Raw genomic sequence first — 22,520 nt, forward strand, 5'->3', positions numbered from 1 at the left:
GAACTATCACTCTATAAGCTTGACCAGCCTGGTCTGCAAAGCTATGGAGTGAATTATCATGGAACTCATAAACAGAGACTTGAGAACCTCCTGACACTGGACCCCACCCAATTTGGCTTTGTTAAAGGCATATCCTGCCTTCTAAACCTAGTTGACTTCTTTGAAACAGTTACCAAGGCCATAGATGAAGGGAAGGTGGTCCACACAGCCTACCTGGACCTCGCTAAGACCTTGGACACCATTCCCCACTTTGGCATCATAGACAAGCTTACCAGCTTGAACATTAACCCATATGTCACAAGATGGGTGGCCAACTGGCTCACTGATAGAACACACATGGTCCAAGTTGAGGGTGCCATGTCTGACTCTAAACCAGTCAGAATTGGCATCCCACAGGGCTCGGTCCTGTTCAGTATATACTTTTCTGAGGTACAGGCAAGCACAGAAGGACTACGGCTGACCAAGTTTGCCAATGACTGCAAATTGGGGGCCATAATCGACTCTCTGGCTGACACAGACATCCTCCAGAAGGGTCTTACAGAGACAAATACCTGGTGTCAAAACTATGGCCTCAAGCTGAATGCCAAAAAATGCATAGTTATCCCCTTTGGAAAAAACAAAGTGCCCACGAATTACCACGTAGGTGATAATCCACTAGGTACGGAAAATGTATTTAGGGACCTTGTGACCCAGGTAGATAGTAACCTCTCCTTTGATAATCACATTGCCAAAGTGGTTAGAAATTCCTTCTATGTAGCCCACCTAATCATGACAGGGTTCACCTCTAGATCAAGAGAGGTCATTGTGCCCCTCTACTCATCACTCATTAAGCCCATAATAGAGTACAATGCCCACCTGGGTATGTACCTTAATCAGCACATGCAACAGTTGGAAAGCCCACAGAAGTACCTCACCAAAAGGATCATGGGCCTCAAAGAGATGCCCTATCCAGCTCAACTAAAGAAACTCCAGCTCTACTTGTTTGCTTACTGCCTGCTCAGAGGTGATCTACGCCTGACGTATAAGGCCATGCCCAATCCAAAATTAATGGACATGCTCCACCTCAAGAAAACCAAATCTCTTAGAGCCACATGCTCCAGTGAATTAAACCTCTGCACAGCAATAAACAGGATGTGCTTGAGGGATAGATTCCTGTCCCAGAGACTTCCCTCACTCTGGAATACAATCCCAGTTTATGTTAGGCAGAGCCCCTCGCTGACTCTCTTCAAGAAGAATCTTGATGAGTGGATGGGAAATCGTAAATTTACCCATGTGATCACTTCATTGGCCCTGGTAGACAGAGACCCAGGAAACTAATTTAAAAGGGAGGTGAAAGCCAACACATTCTGGCTAAGCTTATAAATGCCCATGGGCAGATAGCCTAGTACCTACTTATGAACCTATGAACCTCTAGGGACCGCTCTAGGGACCTAAACCTTGTCACCACAATAAACAGAACATGCCGGAGGGATAGATTCTTGTCCCAGAGACTTCCCATACTCCGGAATAAACTACCTATCTATATCAAACAAAGCTCCTCACTAGCACTCTTCAAGAAAAGCTTTGATGATTGGATGGGAAATAGGAAATTCACCCTGGGGATCACTTTTGTTTTTCTGCTCGATAGTGGCACAGGAAAATAAATTTCCTGGGTGGCAAAAGCCAGGGTACCTTTTTGGCTGGGCTTGTATAGGTCCCAGGGCCGATAGCCTAGTACCTACCTATGAACCTGTGAACCTTTGAGCCTTGCCTAAAAAAAGGTAATATGGGGACAGCAAGAGCCTTGGCTAGTATTCAGAAGCATAGGGGTGACAGGTGCAAACCATCTGTAGTGAAGCAATGAGGCTTGTCTATCATGTCATCACAGGCAGACAGAGACTGGATCCCCTTTGAATGACACCAGAAGCTCAGCCAATTGTTGAAGTTTATTGTCTTTCTGTTATATTGCAGTATCATGTAGGTGAAGGTAAGATGTTACTCAAGGTCAGGTTCATACCAGCCTGGGCTGCATGATCATAGAGCTACTATATATCTCTTGTCATGTTGCCCTGGGAGGTATGTCTCAGATCATTCACACTGACATGTACAAAGAACATGTCATATATGTACCTGTTCTGGAGTGATGTAAGTGCTTGTGTTATGTGGCGGATCATAGCACCTGACAGACAACTGACAGTAACCTTCCCCTTGTCCAGCCGAGTGAGTGGAACATCTGTGTGCCTGACTATGGAGTCACCTATTACTAGTGTGTTGGGTATGTTGTTTTGCCTTAGGGCCTGTTGTGAGGCACACTGCTTTGGTGTATTATGTGTTTTCTGGCGTGTGCTTGGAGGTGCATGTTGCTTGCTTGTCTGCTTAGGAGGATGCTCTCTCTTTTTCAGATTGATATTTGTATTCTCCAAGTATGGTGATGTGTATTTATGTGTGTGTTTTGCTGGTGCTTATATTGTAGGTCTATGTGAGACAGTTGGTGTTGTGGTTGTATGACCCTACTTCTCCTGACTGTATTGTCCAGTATTGGGTTGACAGAGCTTAGCCACCGGTTTGACCCTGTGTGTGCCAGCATGTGGTGCATCAACCCATATATGATATGGTCATGGTCTATGCATACAATACACTCACAATACACCTAGTATGATAAGCCAGCCAAGGTTAGCAAATGTGAAAAAAACATTTGGGCAAACTGTCAGCAAGTAATGTCTGTATTGCACCCTGTAATTCCATATTGCTTGCTGAAGTGTAAAGACATACTTAGTTTGGATTAAGAACCCCGCACTTGCCACGTGTGTGTGTGTGTGTGTGTGTGTGTGTGTGTGTGTGTGTGTGTGTGTGTGTGTGTGTGTGTGTGTGTGTGTGTGTGTGTGTGTGTGTGTGTGTGTGTGTGTGTCTACTAGGGAGAGAGCAACCTTTTCGGAGACTACTCACACCCCTTAAAAGTGGTATACTCATCTTTGTCAAGTCTGATCATGTCACCATCCTACAAATATACCTATGGAAAGGAAATATCCCAGTGATGTGTAGCATGTCATGTAAATGCATACTGCTGTAGTATCATAATGTAATTTGTTAGAGGTTTGAATTCTGCACTTGGTGAGTGTGTGTGTGTGTCTCCCTGAGGAAGAGCAACCTTTTTGAAGAATACTCACACCCCTAAAAAGTGGTATACTCATCTTTGTCAAGTCTGATGATGTCACCATCCTACAAATATACCTGTGGAAAAGTGAAATCCTAGTAATGTGTGTAGTGTATTGTGTAAATATGTACTGCTGTAGTATCATAATGTAATTAGGTAGGGGTTTGAAACCTGCACTTGCCAACTGTATGTATGTGTCTCCCTGGGGAGACGCAACCTTTTTGGAGAATAATCACACCCCTTAAAAGTGGTATACTCAACTTTGTCAAGTCTGATGATGTCACTATCCTACAAATATACCTGTGGAAAGGAAAAATCCCAGTAATGTGTATAGTGCGTTATGTAAAAGCATACTGCTGTAATATCACAATTTATTTAGGTAGGGGTTTGAATCCTGCACTTGCAACCTATGAGTGTGTCTCCCTAGAGAAGAGCAACCTTTCTGGAGAATACTCACACCCCTTAAAAGTGGTATACTCATCTTTGTCAAGTCTGATGATGTCACCATCCTACAAACATACCTGTGGAAAGGTGCAATCCCAGTAATGTGTATATCATGTTGTGTAAATGCATACTGCTGTAGTATCATAATGTACTTAGGAAAGAGTTTGAATCTCGCACTTTCTGATTGTGTAGTTGTATGAGAGTGTGTGACACCGTTGGTCAATGTGGAGTGGATTTTGATTTTTTTAATTTATGACATATCACAACGACAACTATATGTGCATTACACATGTAAGTTGGCTGTGGGGCAAAGCCATATACATACATGTGACCTAAATTATTTCATAGGTGGGTACTCTGCTTTCTTCACGAATGCATCTGTTATCTTTGCCAGAGCGTGTTGGCACTTTCCAGACCTTAATTCACTTCTGTATGCTAGTGACAAGCTTAGCCACTGCAGTGATCCCTGGGCTACATCTTCTGTTTCACATCCACTCATCATGGTTTCTGTTGAAGAGTGTGAGTGAGGGTTTATCCTTGAGGTATATTTAAATCCTGTTCCAAAGCAAGCAAAGTCTGGCAAAGATGACTAATCATTATAGGTGTGCAACAACCTCTGTGGATCTGCATGCAAACCCTTTATTGCTTATCTGCTCCACAGAGGGATTTCCAAAACCCTTTGGTAATGAGATTATCAAAGGAGAGATGACTAAACACATGGCTCTATGTATACATTAGTACCTGTTCCACATTTTGGGGGCTACTACCTATGTTGTACTCTGGGGATACTTTGTTTTCTAAAAGTGGATTACTATGCTTTCTTTGGCTTATAGCTTTACAGCATGTGTTTGACACCAGGTATCTGTCTCTATGATACCCTTTTGGAGGATGTGTGTGTCATCTGGAGAATAAAGTATAGCCCACTGTATGCATTTTCATCAAATATGGGCAGACATATCTCTACTGTGTTTGCTTGTACCCATGAAAGCTATATGCCAAACAGGAGTGGTCCCAGGACTGGGTGCAGGTGAATACCACTTGTTACTGGCATAGAATTGTACATGGAGGCTGCAAAAGTTACTGTGTGTCCTACATCTGTGCGTTAGTTGTCATTCCACCATCTAGCAATTGTTTATGGTCAATCTGTTGAGGTTATGTATAATACCAGAATGTGGGATGGGTATGAATTGCTGGTGAGCTATAGCTTGGCTGTGTGGACCTCCCCTCCCTCACCTATAGCCTTGTTAACTGGCTTGAAGTCTACTAGGTGTATGAGCCAACCTAAGTGGGTATGGTGCAGTATTTGCAGGTTCATAATGTCTCTGTTAATGAGTTCCATAATGCTGTGCTGAATAGCCTTTCCGATAACATTTGTCTGGCTTATAGGGTGAGAGTTTCCAGGATCTGTTGTAGTTCTACCCTTAATCAATTTATGTTAACATTTGCACTGGGTGTGATGAGGGTGGACAGGTCTAGGAATAAGTATATTAGAGGGTCAGCCCAGGTTTGAAGGTTAGTAGACCAAGCCAGATAGGCAGGATTAAGTTGGTTTGTACATGCGCTGAGGAGGGATGCAGAGTGTAGTGTGAAATAGATGCTAAGGATGAAGCTGCCAGGTAACAGGAAAAGAGGAATGCCTAAGGTGAGGTTTATGGCTGTGGTGAGAGAGGACATGCAGGTGGATGATGTGACAGCACAAGATGGCAGAAGGCAGGAAGAAATGGAAACAGATGATCTACTGTGGTGACCCCTAATGGTAGTATCCGAAAGGAGAAGAAGAAGACATTGTAGCTCAGTCCTTGTGGACTGTGAACACCATTACCATGCGTCATTCCACAAGTATGTAACCTGTATAGAGGCTGCATTTGGACAATGTTTAGGTGAGTGGTGACTTCATATATCAGCTTGTGTATGACACAGCCAGGGACACTGTCCAGTACCATTGCCACTGTGGTTTGGACTTTGGTAAAGAGATGTTTTAACTAGAGGTCTGTGAAACATCAAGTTTTACATTCTTCAGGTCTGGAAATGTGGCCCTTGTGTAATGACAGGGTGGTGAAATCCGCATTCGAACTGTCTAACAAGAAACTGGTAATGTCAGTCAGATAAGTGTAGTTTGAGACCATTTACATTAACTGTGACCCGATCTGAGATTTACCCTGTAGATTATACGCAACACTAAATACAGCTTTAGTACTGTCTTTGGAATCCTTGCAATTTTGTATTTTGAAGTTTGCCTTGTATGTTTATTGAGGGATTGTATTTTCCCAATGATACTGACCAGAGAGGTTATCCCTTCTTGGTATGTAACTCTTTTTTGGTGCAACTTCACACCTTCTATTATATATTCAGTTTATGCAGGGGTCCATGAGACTAATGCACGTTTACTGTATAAGTGAGAATGTCTTGTGTTTGTTATAGCATGGTCCATGCAACCCTGTAGGTGAACAGAGTGCATTACTAAAGGATTATGCAGCTATGACAGTGTTAACCTTAGTAATGCAAACCAATGGCAGATAGCAACAACAGCATCACTCACAGCACAGTGTCAACCCTTGTCATACACACACATGCGTACTCAAGTTCCACAATATGTGTAGTACAATGCATACTGGCTACCAACAGAAACTATGGAGTGTTAACACTTGCCAATGCAGGGCATGTCACCCTGGCCATGTGTCCAATATGCATGTATATGCAGACAGTGCACCTCCACCATGTTCACAAATGAACACCTGCAAACCTGTGTTGCACACACCCCACACTTACTGTCTACTGTATAATGCATGATGACAGAACTACACACAACAGCCAACTGGCACATGGGCAAACAAAACACAATTGGAATAAACAGTGGTGAAAACAATACAACATTGCTAATTACAGCTTTAATGCATCATGCCTGCTCAGCTACACCTTCAGGGATATCATTACACTTTACTGCTGACATCATGCTACACATCCAACCATTGCTATACTTTATTAAAGTCACCCAGTGCATCAGCACCATGTTAGCCTGTTCCTGCATCAATGTTACAGATGACGGGAGGGGGCACAGGTTTCATCATATGCACAGGGTGTGTTGCTGGTTTGCCAGAGGCCTAGACTGAGCCATACAATCAACATGTGTGTGTGAGTGTGTGTGTGAGGGCCATGAGTACTGTTATGGACCAATGTTGATGTAATGTGTGCGGGTATGTGTTTGCCCAATGTTTCTGGTTTATGTGTGTGTGTGTGTGTGTGTGTGTGTGTGTGTGTGTGTGTGTGTGTGTGTCTGTATGCACACAGTTACACCATGTGGCTGCCATATATGGGGATTTGTGAGACAGCTACAGACTGTACCTGACAGGCTTTACAGATCACTGTCTCTGGCCATGGATACGGAACCTGTGCCTGGCAGGGGTGCTACAGACAGTATCAGGCACTAATCCAGATTGGGTACTATCCGAAGAGGTTGACAAATGTCCACTGGATCCAGGTCCCTGCTGGGAATGGCCAGGGCCATGTGCATGTGGTCTGCTAGAATGGTCTATGGACAGCCCCCCCAACATTGCTGTGGCTGGCGCTGGCACTACAGGAGCTGCTGTGACTTGCTGGACATCCACGGTGACCTCCAGCTGCTGATGTTGCTGGCATACATCCACACCGACGTTTCAACCATCCCACACTGTCCTGACACATGGACATGACATTGTGGAGGACATCCAATGTCTCACCCCAACGTCTCTCAGTGACCACAGTGTAGTTAAGTATGGCACCTGCTAGGTCACGGATACTGTCATTTACAGAGGCGTGATGAACCCTCTGTTCCCTTAGCCTCTGTCTGGTGTACCGCTCCATTCATGTCTGTGCCTCCATGACAGCCTGGAACATGCGTGTTGAGGTGTGGCACTTCTGCCATGGGCATGATGGCCAGCAGTGCTCTGACGAGAACCCCTGGGCATCTGCCTGTGTGGTACTGTTCCAGACATCTGGCTATGGCTGCTGTGTCCTGATACATGTGCCATAGATACCACACTGTCCTGGCCAGTGCCAACCGTACACTGTCCCTCAGCTAAGGGCAATGGTGATGATGGATGTACAGGCATTATGACTGTGTGCATTGATGGGGTGGAGACTTGTGTACTGTCAACTGGTGGCCCAACAACAGACCATGACAAATGTGCCTGTGCCTCAACACACCTATCCTCATCATCACTGTCTGTCTCAGTGACATCAGGTTCCCTGCTGTACTGAACTAGCCCCACCTCAGCACTTGTGAGATGAAAACAGGAAACACACTTAAGACCTGAACATGGCTTCAGACCACATGTGCACATGCACACATGCACACAAGCACACATGCAACATGCACACATGTGCACATGCACACATGCACACATGCACAAATGCACACATGCACACATGCACAAATACACTCCTCCCTAAAGCAGACACACACACAACACCAACAATCACAGAACATACACAATATCAGGTGATGTTGGGGTACAGTATCCCAAGCAAAACAGTCATATCACACATGTCAGCATACAGGACATGTGTTGCTCAACAGCATGCAGTGCAAGTATAGTCAGTCCTTGTTACTAACAGTATATATGGCTTTGATGCCTGTGTTTTGTTATTAGGTGATGACCCTCCCCCTGGAGCACAATGCATACATAGAAACAACAATGCTGGGCATGTATTCATAACGTTGTAACGTACTGTGCACCATAACTCACAGGTGTACATGCCATTGCTGGATGTGTATCTTTGTGTCAGATATGTATCCAATGCTGATTACAGCCTCTGTGTCTTTAGCAAATAATTGTGGATGCATTTTTAGCACATGCATGATGAGTATTCACACAACATCATCAGTGGTGCATGGATAATTGATGGAATACCATTCGGCCACATACCCAAAATACGGTACTTATGGTGAGTGTGGATCATATTGTGGACATGCCAGTCTCATCCATGACATGGCATGCTAAAACACAACTGCATATTTAAACACTACACATACCCAATGTGTGCCATATGACCTAGCCGCTCAATAGCATCACAAGACATATATGTGTCAGTTTTGCAAATGGTGATTGGTATGCATACTATTTAGAGGTGCATATGTGTGCACACATGCAACATTAAGGTGTATAGCAATGAAAGCTATGTGTAGTACTGTTGTTATAATAACTGGATGGGGTATAGTACCATAGGCCATCATCAGGAAGCATCAAGTGGTCACTCAAGGCTACAAATGTTTCCCAAACCAGCACTAATCATGCTGTGCTGGAACTGTACTACCTTGGCTAAATTCACCATTTCACAACCAGTTGTTACGTGAGTTTGTAAGGAGGCCAATAAGAAGCATTCCCTGACATGAATGTGTAGTGTGTTGCAGAGTGTTTAAATGTCTCATGATAGGCCTCTACCCCTCAGGTATATTATGTGTAATGTGTGGATGAGATTTTGGATACTGGAATGTGTCGTTACAGAGGGTTTGGGAATCCTTTATGTGTAGCATGTTAAAATACTCTGTGTATGACATAGATGTGTATGTTATGTGCATGTTGAGTATCAACTGTGCCTATCCAATGGTCACTACAGTCTAGCCACATTTGTTTGAGATGGTCTGAGTATTGCATGTGTTTGAGGCAGCTAATCACATTAGTGAGATGTGCGTGCTCTTACACCAAACATGCACAGCATGCATTATGGGTAGGTGTGTTACATATGTACATGGCCTACACCTTAACTATGACATGCACTTTTTATTTACAATAATAAATGTAAAACACACTCACCAGCATTTGTCCACTGCCTTGATGTCACCCCAGATGGACCTACATAGAGATGAGACAGTTTGTCAGTGGCCACAACTGTGGCATTGCTACTGTGTGTTTGCAATCTTACAGTACAAGAACAGTTTACATTCACAGGTCTACAGATTATGTTACAAATGATCAGTATTGCACAACAACAGGCTCCACATGTTTGAACGACACACTCCACATCTCAAATATGCATGATCTACCAATACAGATAACAGTAGTCTACAGATATGCCATGTTACCTGCATGCTCCATGTGTGCTTGCTGGGTGGCTCCAACCTCCATCATGGTGTATGTCTGCTGTTGTTGTTGTTGGAAGGTGCCACCAGGCTCAGGAGCAGCTCCTCCACTTTGGTGATGGGGTGGATATTAACACCACCTTCTGTTGCAAGCTGCTGTCTACGCACATCAGCAGCATGCTGACGGACATGCCTGAGAAGATCACTGCAGTGGTGGCGTACATGCTCATATGTCCGGTTATGCAGGCCTACCTCATTGACCCTGTGGACAACATCTTGCCAAATTGCAGTGCACTCCTGCTGGTCCCGGCTGGCTAGTGAGAACATGAGACGGTAGTGCTGAATCATACCGCTAGTAATGATATTATCTTCAGCACTACTGTAACTGGGATTCCTGTGATGGGCCATGATCCCTCGAAGACATAAATACAAAACTATGTCTGAGGATGTCATATGGCATATTTAACATTATACAGTACAGATATCACTGAACTGCCATATATAGCAACCTATAAGCTAACCGAGAGTGAAGCACTGTAACTGCCACTTATCAATTCTCACCCCACAACTGCTTGAAAGTGCCTTGCTCACTCTCTCTCTAATGAACCATGTTCTGCACAGCAACAAAATAAAATCATTATATAAGACTATACAAGAGTACCTGGCACACTGTATGCAACACAATGCACCACCTAGTCACAGCAGATATACATCAAGCTGATATGTAAAGAAATATGTCATCCATCACAATCAGTGTAAGGTCCAGTAAATGTATTACTATTATACCACATAACTTGTTAATGGCAAACCCGTGGCCAAAATATATGCACAATTGGGAATATAGGTTGCATACTGCTGTAGTACAGTATGAATACTGCTAGATACACAGTTATATGTTTTACCACACATATGTCAAAGGACATGTTACAGACATACCCACACACATATCAGACATAATTACAGGACACAAAGGTATGACAACCCAGATGAGCTTCCAGTGTGTACTATACAGTACTGTGTGTCAGTACTTACACAACCTTAATCTTGAGAAATGTAATCTGTGATGAATACAGGGACCACACAAAACTGTGGATGCAAGCAATGTGGACATACACCATACTTTGCTGTACAGGCCCAGAGCTTCAAGTAGTACTACAGTACACACAGGATTTGCATTCAACATTGGTACCAATCAATAATCATAGATGTTGTGCTTTAGCCTCCAATGACACACAATAGTTAAAACCATGGGACTTAATCACACTCTATGCAATAGCACTTGTTCTGCCTAGCAACAGAATACACAGCTTTTTCTAGGATCAAAGTAAGAACCCATAATACCATAACACAAGCAGTTTCCCACTAAGCTATCCCACAGATACATATCTTTGATGTATTCACAAACATATCGACCATCACAGTCAGCCAACAGTACAGAGAATCTATTGCAACAAGTAGATGTAGGTGTGTATGAGTATATATAACTATATATATATATATATATATATATATATATATATATATATATATATATATATATATATATATATATATATATATATATATATATATATATATATATATATATATATATATATATATATACACATCCATTGGTCTACATATACATATATATGTAGGCACATATACATTACACCTTTCATAGTGAGAATGTCAATTATACAAAGGATGTAAGGTGGACAGTAATGTAATGAAATCGCACAGTCTTGGGATAAATGCATTAAAGGTGTTCACAGTCCAGGTAGTTTTAGCAGGCCTTACTGGCTTCAACATTGCAAACTGAACAAACCACCCACAGTGTTTAACCACCACATGTCATATACCAGCACTGTATGCTGTCTTGTTTGTCACACACTAAAACCTACATACAAATATGTGCATACTAACTTTCAACACATATATATCTCCTCCCTTCACAAACAGTTGCAATATGTCCCCTGCTCTATGCACATATACAGATGTGAATATATATGACACATATATATTTCTCTGTATGTGTGTGGCATACACACACAAGGTCCACACTGTTGTAAGTCCCTAGACCTCACAGCTGAACTGTTGGACCTTGCTGCAACACAAACAGGTGTCACATATGAACACACACTAACATTAGCGGGGTATATATGGCAACAGATGCTAGATAAGCATACTAGACTGCTACAGCAGTTGCCAATGCTAAGCTAAACTTTAATATGACTATCATGCATGTGTTGTTCTGTCACACCCATGTTTATATATTGTCAGCGCTAATTCCCTCCAACAGCCATTGGCCACACTATTGTACAGAACACAGATAACATGGATCAGATCTTTAACATTTAATGCTGAGCTACACATTTCACAGGCATGTCCCACTGCCCACAGGTACCCACAGTATTGTCCATAGCAGTAGTTAAGCAGAACATCTGTGCATAAAGAAGCACTGCTGTCACATATGAATGGTTCACATTATGTAGACTATTCTTCAATAACATCTACTGCATGCCAGTAAATACATATGTGTCACATACCTTTCCTTTGTATGATTTGGTAATATTTATTTTTCCTTTTCTCTCTCTCTCTCTCTCTCTCTCTCTCTCTCTCTCTGTCTCTCTCCTTGTTAGTCTCTGCAATAGAGTGATTGAGTTTGTTGGCAGAGATTGCAGCCTGCTTTTGTAGGAATTTGCACATGAGCATGTGATGGCCTCTGCACCAATTATTGGCCACCATTCACTAATTGCATGCAGCCTGCTGTGTAGTAATTGCAGTAATCACTGTCATAGCAAGACAGTACTATAAATTGCTGACTCATGTAGGCGTGGTCCTTTCAGCTTTCCAAGATGGAGATCATCCTTGTTTGCTGTGGACATCATTGTTTAAGACAGAAGGTTGGTATAGTTCTTATATCAGAAACCTGGGGTGTAGCCAGAGATTTACATTTTGTACTCATACCTAATGTTGCTGCTTCCAGTACCCACTTGTCAGTGTAGAAATGTACTCACCCCTCAAAATGCTACCCCAAGATACATGGAAAGATGTACTTTCTTTTCAACTGTTACAATTAACTGCCATACATAGCTAGTTATTGAGATGTATTTCTTTGGCACAACAATTGTTTGTGAACTGCTATACTGTGAATATTCATTTACTCAGTTCTAAAAAGTTTGTGTTTTTTAGTGTTGACATTAGCACAAGCTGCTCAGAAAAGCTGGACACATTTCGGTACTGTGAGTATGCTTACCTACATCCTTGGTAGACCCTGCATACAGGTATATTCTACATTTGGGTAGAGTTGCAGAAGTACAGAGAGCGTAAGTACTATTGTGTGGATTTTATCTTGCTGGACTTACAGGGTTGCTATGTACATGTCAGTTTATCTAGGTAAGTAGTCTGTCTGTGTAACTCCCAACTGTGGACCTATCCACATGATAGCCAGAGAATAGCCTGTTATTTTTTGTCTGTGCACCACACAGGTCTTTTCAGCAATAGAGCAATGGCATTCATACAGTTGGTTGCTACCAGTACATGGCTACATCCATTTGTATTTCAGTGTTGTATTCCTACATAAGGGTATGCTTCCGAAACTCCTTCCAAAGCTATTTGCACAGTGTGTAACAGCAGAAAGGCTGATATGCCTCTGTGTTTCTGCCTCTGCCAGACCCCTCAACCACTCAGGTACATATTTGAACAGACTCAGGGAAAAGTCAAGAAAAAGTCAGAGACAATCAGGGACACCTTTAAAATATTAGTGCCATTAAGTTGAGACATTGAGAGAATCAGAGCATATGAATTAATACACCTTTTCTGAAGTAAAAGAAGTGTCTAACTCTTAATTATTGTCATTATTCATTAAGTGTAATTCACCACCTTTCTGGTCAAAGTCAATGGTTTTCAGAGGGATTCAGAGGGACAGAGCTAAAATCTGTTTCAAAATCAGGGGCATCCGTGAAAATTAAGGAGAGTTGGGAGGTATAGCCTTTGCCCTAAACAGATATGCCAGTGTTTGTCCTGCTGTGATACTGTGTGGGGTTGTAAAGTGATGGTGTAACATTATTTCCTGCTAGAATGGCTGTGTCTCTTATCACAGTCATGTAATGTAATCCCACAACAACTGTTGGTCAACATCCACAGAACAAGTTGTGTGGTATGGTATTCCTATTTTTCCTTTACATTCACTCATTCTGATGCATGATATATTTATTTAAGCACCAACTTGATATATATCTACTGTGGCTTAGTGGTACTTCATGGTGTAGTGTGTGCAAGGTCCAGGTTCGAGATTTACAGAGATGTTTTATTTTGCTCCTGAGCAGAACAAGGGCCCTCACATACAGAGTGACTAAGGCACTTTTAAGCAGTTATAAGTGGATTTGTGCGGGTTTGCAAATTGCTTAGCTAAGCGCAAACAAGCGCAAACTCGGGCAAACCCACTAACTACTGCTTAATAGTGCTTACTCCCGGTCACCCCCGTTCTCATTTCTTTGAAAGAAAATAAAAATGGGGAGATAGGAAAGTGGTGAAAAAGGGGCACAAAGAGGGAAAGACAGTATGGAAAATAGCTCGGGATGTGCAGGACGGGTGAAGGGAAGGTCCATAGCTGCCCATTTCTTCAACAGCAACAGCTGTGCATATGCAATAAATTTGGAGGTAGATATGAAACCTTCAACCCCTGAAAGAGGGGTGAGGACAATAAAGTATGTTGTAATGCCAATTAAATAACATGTCATGTGTCCAGTGGACATGTGTGCAAAATGGGCAGCTATGTATGGGGCGTAATTTCTTTTGGGAGCAGATTGCCATTTTTGTTTTTTCAGGTGAGAGTGGAATGTGGGGTAGGGGAAGTAGGTATATTTGGGGAGGTAGGTTGGGGAGGTAAACAGGCAAGACAAACAAGATGCATACAGGGGCGGTATATGACACATGTGGTGGGTGAACACCTTTGATGGGGAAGGATGTTTGGAAATCGCATGCCAATGAGCCCCCAGATGGAAACAGTGGGACTGAGGTCTCCACCCATGGGCAGTCACCACTGCACCTTCACGGCCCAGAGGGTGGCTATGATGGGAGCTGTGTAGGAGGGGCAGGCTGACCCAGGAGTTGCGCCACTCGGGCCTCAAGCTGGCATAGAGGTTCTGCAACAGAACTTTCAATCTCTCTACGCACCACAGCCCAGACCATTCGAAGGGTGATAGGTGGCCCTCCTCCATCCACACTTGCACAGGGGGGGGTGAGCCCCATCCCCTGCAGCGCTTCCACCTGAAGGTGGCACAGGGACAACTGAGGAGGAGGTCCCAGGCTGGGCACCAGATATGCTGGTGCCAGGTGCCATGGCCAGCTGAGATGGGACAGGTGGGTCCGCTAGGACCAGCCTTCCCATACGAACTATGTTTTGGAGAGTTTAATAAAGATATGGGTTAGTAACAGTCAACAGCTTTCCCAATTAGTTATAACAGCATGCAGAAGTATTCCCATTAAACCAACACACCAGATTTTCAACAGTTGAAAAGCAAGCATAACACATGCATATATAGAACAATAGTGGACATTACAGCAGCATGCAGGTTTAATTGATGGCAACAGGCCACAGATATTGTGGTATTTTAGCAGGGTACATGCATAGAAATAAATGCAAATATTTATAAACCAATAGGACATATGTCCCAACAGATGTTTTGAGATTAGACATACCGATTGAGGTGTGGAATTGCATTTTTTTATGCACATACAGTAGGGTGGAAAAAGATAGCTCAGTTAACAACGTATATATCCTTCTAGTTTTCACTACATTCCTATTAACTGCAGTTATATGTCCCTTACATGTATTATTACACTACCCAATGTCCTTATACTGTGCAATTGGATTTGGCTAGATCATTATATCCATGAGCTGTATCTTACATATAAACTGTCCAAGATGCAGTTGTTACTGCAACATATTTTGAGAGTTGCTCACACACACACACTACTGCTAAGATGGTACACTGACAGCTCTACTTTCATATAATTATCTAGATATGTTCAGGTGAAAGTATCAGTTATATGTTAACAGCTCCCTACATTTCTGGCAGCACACTGACATTTCTGGAGAACACAATACCAAGCTACTCATGTGCCAGATTAACCTGTACATGCTGGGCATGAAACAACAGTTGAGGGCTGTAAATTTGCATAAAAGCTACTGGCACTACCTTCATCCACGCTATATGAGCATACCCAAATGTGGGTTGACACTGCTTAATACAACACTACTATTTGTAGAATGCAACAGTACAACATATCAAAGAAAATGACACAGACGCACTCCAGGAATTATACATTTATTAAAGGATTATTAAACCTTTATTTATTGGGTTAAAACACTTTTTGAAGGCTGTCTCATTTATTTTACTAACCTGCCTGATGATGCAGTCTTTGCAGCCTATCTTCATGGGCTTGCTGGTTCATAGCCCAGACACCTGCAGCTGTGAAGTGAATGCAGTGATATTGAGACATACCTATCCATAGTATAGACAAGCATAGCAATTCTTAACTACTTAATACAATGGCTACTTACTCAGTACTGGGGCATTAGGCCTCGCACAGGATTCCTGGATCCACTGGTCCAGTTGAGCCTCCCTACGTCGCTTCAGGTCAGAATAATGGTGCCTGACCTGCTCACCAGTCCGAGGAACACCAGTGGCACTGGTTAGATTATGGGCAAGACTGTTGCAGGCCTCTGTTTTATTTTGGGTACCCTGGTACTGGCCCCACAGGAGTCTTTCCTTATGATTGTGGAGAAGGAGCCAAACCATTACTTTGGACTCTTAAAAAACTGAGCGGAAACAATAAAAGCCAGCAACCAACAGGCTTTTATTGTTTCCGCTCAGTTTTTTAAAAGTTTTTCATTTGTGGAGTTGAGTTTCATTACTTTGGACTCCTCAATGCCCCAGCGTTGCACTCTAAATGGAGTGCCTTCTCCAACACCAGCCATGCTGACTGCAGAAGCAAGCTACAACCAGTTATAGCAAGTATTCCTGCCTGTGGAGCTTAAATATGCCTCATTTCCTGCACTTATTTGTGATTGGCCACTTTTGGAAAAACTCAGTTGTAGGCACGCCTGCTTAGCTGATGTTGGCAATGTTTAAAATTCCTTTGATAGATATGTGTCTGTTGAAAGTGCATGTTTTTGAAATGCTGTCATGGCTTAGTGATTAAGTACTGTGACTATAGTGCACAATATCCTGAGTTTGAGCCCTGTCACTGCTTTTTATTTTCCTACTGGGCAGACCTGACTGGTTAAGGTACAGTAAAGGAGGTGTGGCCATGTTTAACCGACTTTTCTCAACTTTGTCCGACTTTGCCCAACGTTGCTCAATGTTGCTTGACGTTGCTCAATGTTGCTTGACATTGCCCAGTGTTGTGCTGGTTACTGTGGTGTGCAGCTATGCGCAAATATATTGTGGTTGTACTGGTAAGCGAGGTGCACAGCTATGCACAAAGACATTGTGCTGGTTAACGCGGTGCGCAGCTATGACCAATTGGATTCAAATATGCTCAATACTGGTAAAATGTGCTTAGCAGTACCTTATATTGCTTAAAATAGGGGACTCATGCCTCAGAATGCATAACCATTTCACCTTCATATATATATAATTCGTTCACTACTACATTTAACATTTCAATACTTTTTACAAAACTTATACATAACAAAAGTCAGGAAATATTTTTGTATACAGATTTCCAACAGAAAATGGATCGTGTAGTAATGGGACTTGAACAGGGAATGCCTCCTCTTTCTGCGAAGGCTCTAACCACTACGTCATCGCTATTTTGCTTAATTTGCATATATTTTTCTTATTATCCTCTTCTAGTGTCTAAGCTGCTAACTGTAGCTAAACAATGGGCAAACGCGCACAAACTCGTGCAAATGCGGGCAGCTATATCGGATGAAATTAAAAAAATTAAAAAAACTCTTTCTATTTTTAATTTTGTCAGTTGTTTAACATATGGGGCAGTGTAGTGTTACACTGTGCACATGTGAGCGGACTCGCTCATGTAACTTGAAATTGCGTCCTTTCTTAATTGCAGGGGCGTGGATTTTTGGACTGCTCGGCAGTCCGACATGCCCCCTACACTCGTCCATGCTCCGTGTAAGCTTTAGAGTCGAGGCAGCATGCCCTCATTAATATGCATGGTGTGCTGCTATCATACTCTTAGACTGGTGCTTCCATGTAAATCTAGTCTTACATGGAAGATTAGTAAATCCTGTGGAATATCTTTTGAACACAGAAGAGAGGCTATTACTTTGGGATATACCTGCACAGAGAATTACTGACATTTAGATGATATGCCTGCATTTCATCATTTACATATTGCATACACTGACATGTAACTATAAATAGTCTGTTTAATTTTTTTTATATTAATTTGATTGGCACATACTTGCACTTTTATCTGTCTGCATTACTTACAAGTATACTGCTCACTTGGGGGTGGGGGAACAAAGTTGTACTTTTGATATGGCACAAAAAAGGATTATGTTGCTATTGTTACTCTCAGTTTGTTCCATCTAGCCTGTATCTAATGCTGCTGCATGTTAAGGTCAGTTCTGTGCAAATCTCACACCTTTCACTTTTTAATCTGTCCATGTAGACTCCTTTCCACGGCTGTATTCCAAAAGCTTTGAAATTCATGAGGAACACCAGCACAGCGTCTATATGGTTGCTTTATAGTTGTTGAAGAGCTTCACTGTATTAGATTGGTTAATTACCATGTAATTCAGCTGCTTATGCTATAATTAGCATGTCATGGAGTTTACCGTGTTTGTGCAAGGGTGGATGCCTCTACACAGCACTTACTGAATCTAAAATTTTTCACGCCCATGTGCACATAGCATCATGACACACACATTGTGGAAAATGTCTGTGTAGGCTTTATTGAATCTTCCTGATTACAATCCCATTCAGTTCTTGGAGGCTTATACTTTTTTCAAATCATTAATAACATTTCGGATTTCATGTCTAATAAAATGTTCTTTTAGTCTATTTATACTTAAGATGGTATTTCCTAGAATGTAAAAGCATCAATATAATTATCTATATTTTCTTGGAGTGCCACTCTGTCTACTTTGTAATAGTTATCTATTAATAATTTATAAAACTATCAGTAATATTCTTTTCATTTCTGTATGCCAAACTGAATTTATAATGAAGTGATGAATGGTATTTCTCTGGCTCAGGATAATTCAGCCCAATGCAATTAAACCTAACTCAGCAAAACTTGGGTGTTGGAACATGGGTGATGTAGAGAGGCCAAGACTCCAGGTTTGATGACTCAGGCTTTGCTGAATCTGAATCAATGACCTGTTAACCGAGAAAATCCTTTTCATTGATGCACACTGCACCCATAAAACTGTACTGTAAAATATTGTTTAAAGTGAGCAAAAAATTATCAAACATTAGAATTGTTAAGATATCTAGATGGAAGAGACCCACTTATTAAAGACTACTTCCATTCTTGCTTCAAACCATGATAATTTTTGTTATTGTCTGCCTAAGATAGTTTGCTCATTTTGATTTATACTGATTTCATCTTCATTTTATTTTATATCTTCAACGTTTACTTCAACAAATATTTCAATTACAATTTCAGTTATTGCATTTTCTGATTATGAATCTTATAGAATGAGATCCTCTACTAAGTGATATTTTAAGACTTTTATAGCCAAACCATCTTTAATTTACCCAGATGGAATCAAATGAAGTTTTTTTAGTCAGACAATCAATGTGAACTTCTATAAATAAATACATATCACAGTATGATTGTTTTTAAGATAAAAAATTAAGATCTAATTAAATTATTTTTCAGTTTTGCAAATTCATCTATCCATATCTATCATTAAGGAAATCTAAGAGTGATCAGAAAAAAGTCTTGGTTCATAGGTTAATAAGTTATAATCAGACAGTTAAAAGAGTGGATCATTTTAATCAGGTAGATCATCTGTGACTTAACAACTACAGTTCTCCTTTATATGAGGGATTTTGCAGTTACTCATCCAGTTATCCAAGTTGTATTTGAAGAGGTTGAGAAAACTACTTTTTTAATGTGAAGATGAGTCCGTTACAGATTGTAGTTCTTTAATGAAGATTCTATTCTGTCATTAGGGTCAATTTATATGTTATTGAAGACTATCTTTTATATGAGTGTTCATGCTGTGGCTAGCTTTGCTTATCTGAAAAAGGCCACTCAGGACAGTATCATTTGAGGGAGTCTATATGAGACAGAGAAGAGATAAAGAGCTTTCAGACATTCTCCATGGGCAATAAAACTTAGATCTCTTTTGTGAGGAAATGTTGGGGTCTTCAGTTGGTTTATGTGTCTTGACAGATATATGTCAAAGGGACTATTGCGTTCATTTATGGGAATCGTAGAGATGTATGGGGTAGAGATAACATTCTTGAACCTAGGTGAAATGCCGTTGATGATAAGCTGTATAAAATATAAATATTTCATAATGATCGTGGCTATATCATGTCTGAATATGAGCCAATTGTCAACAAATATGTCCATATCTCCATTAACCATGTCCATTTTGACAGGTGTACCATTAATGTGGTAGGAACAATGGCATTTCTATTTACCAAAGGAGGTCACACTAAACATTTTGATATTTAACATGAGATTGTGGCAATAGCACCATTTATTTGTTTGTATTAATTTCTCTTGTAGAATTTCGGAGTCTCCAGTGGAAGATGGCTTAAAGCTTATGATCATGAGAAATCTTTGTCAGACAAAGGCCCTTGATTTCAACACTGATATCAAAGAAGTGTCTACAAAACAGGGGATGCTCCAGTACTGAGCCCTTGGGGACACAAAATACTGCTAAAAAAGATTATCCTGACAAATTTAATTGGCTGGCTTCTGCCTGTGAGTCATTTTACTATCCAACTGGTAACATAGGGGTTTACATTTAATATGATAAGCTCAAAGAGGTTAATGAGGTTAAGCAGGTTGGGTCTACCCTTCACAAACCCACATTAATTTGGGTCAAGGGACTCCAGTCTTCTGATGTTTATGTTTGTCAGGTCCATATCAAAGTGTCCTATGGTCTTAAAGCTAAGGCTTCTCACATTGACAGGTTTGCAGTTTACATGATCAGTGTTAGGTCATGTTTGTATAGTGGGATGATCACCATAGTTTTCCATGCCTCAGGCACAAAGCCATATCAGAGATTGAGGTTGAATACATTGGGTAGTGGTCAGTGTGACAATGCTTCACACTGACAAGGAATTACGCCGGCGTGATCTCAGGCCCCATGGAATTAGTTTTTTGATCTCCAAGAAGAACATTAGGACTTCTTCATGGGTGATGTTTTGGGGATGCTGACATGGGAACAAGCATGTGTAGGCTAGTTGGAGATCAGGTGGGGTAAAAATCGAATTAAATATGTGTACAAATTTGTCAACTATTTCTTCAGGGTCTGAGTAGGAAAAGTTATCATGTTTCATCTCTGAGAGGAGATGGGCATTGTTTCTAAGATTCCTGGCAAAGACGAAAGAGGATTTGGGATTCTCTTTAATTGATGTAAGTTAGAATGTACACTTAACCCTGTAAATTTTGATTTTGTTTCTAAGCTACTTGGTTAACATTTGAAGGATAGCTTTTTCTTTCTTTTTATACAGCTTATTTATACTAGGGTTCTGCCAAAGGCATTTAATCCTAAATGGTATATTTCTTATGATTCAGGACAGAAGTCTCAGTGTAGGCACTGAGGTAAGAATAGAACCTATCCATAAATGCTGCTGGATCATCAGTGGAAGGGGTCTTACATTTCCTTGGGTCATAATACAGCTGAGGTAAATTCACCTTAATAATATCTCTGAAGATAGAACCTTTTGTGAGTTTTGGGGCTGGGATCTAATGGTGAGAACCACTGAGTGATTGTCTTCCTTATACAAAGATGTGTAATTAGAGGCATAGAGCATAGTGATAAGTTTGTAGTGTTACAGTCCAGTTCATTTGATCTTTCATAGGAAAGTTTGCAATCTGGTCAGATGAGCTTGCTCCAGTGAAGTCTGGGAAATACTGGACATATTTATTTGTAGCAGTACATGTATTCCAGTTCATAGACAAATAAGTGAAACCTACAACAATATTAGTGCTTGGTTTAATAGTAAGGCACTTGAGCTTGTTTAAGTATGTTTCATGAGTTGTGAATATCATAGAGGGATTCTATATTTAGCCAGCATGTGATAAGAATATTACTTCTAGTTACCAAGTTGATATCAGGCTTTATTCATGAAAGAGCTAATTAGAAATATAGAAGTACCGCTACTGGATGAAGGGGCACCCTCAGTAGCAGGTCTGAATGAGTGATGAGCACTCAACACTGGTAGAGAAGGTGTACTGTCATTGCATTTAAACCATGTTTCTGTAATGATGCAGACATCAGTATTGGGAAGGCTTCGAAGGAGGACAGCTTCTTTTTGATGCATATAGGGATGAGCAGAAATACTTAGGATGATAGCTGAGTATAGCCAGTTTGGTTAATGCAACAGGTTTACATATTCTAAAAGGCCTTATGGTGGTGGAGAGATTCTTACTCAATGCATAAAAGTATGGAAGGCAAAATTGCAAGAGATCCCTAGGAAAGCATGTAGGACTGTTGACCATATCCCGCCAGGTGAACTCAAATTGAACCACCTTCAAATACCACTGGTATTTAAGCCAATTGTTGAAGTAAATTATCATTCTTTATACAAAAGCATTATTCTCAATGAAGGCAGAATGTTAGTCAAGAAAGCTCAAAAATACAAGCCTTGGATGTATACTCTTGAGAGATCTAACATGTCTCTCTTCATATTTCTCAGTGATATGCAACTCACATCATTTATACCTACTTGAACA

This window comes from Protopterus annectens, chromosome 4.part1 (assembly GCF_019279795.1).
Source record: "Protopterus annectens isolate FY-2018-M chromosome 4.part1, PAN1.0, whole genome shotgun sequence".
Lineage (NCBI taxonomy): Eukaryota > Metazoa > Chordata > Ceratodontiformes > Protopteridae > Protopterus > Protopterus annectens.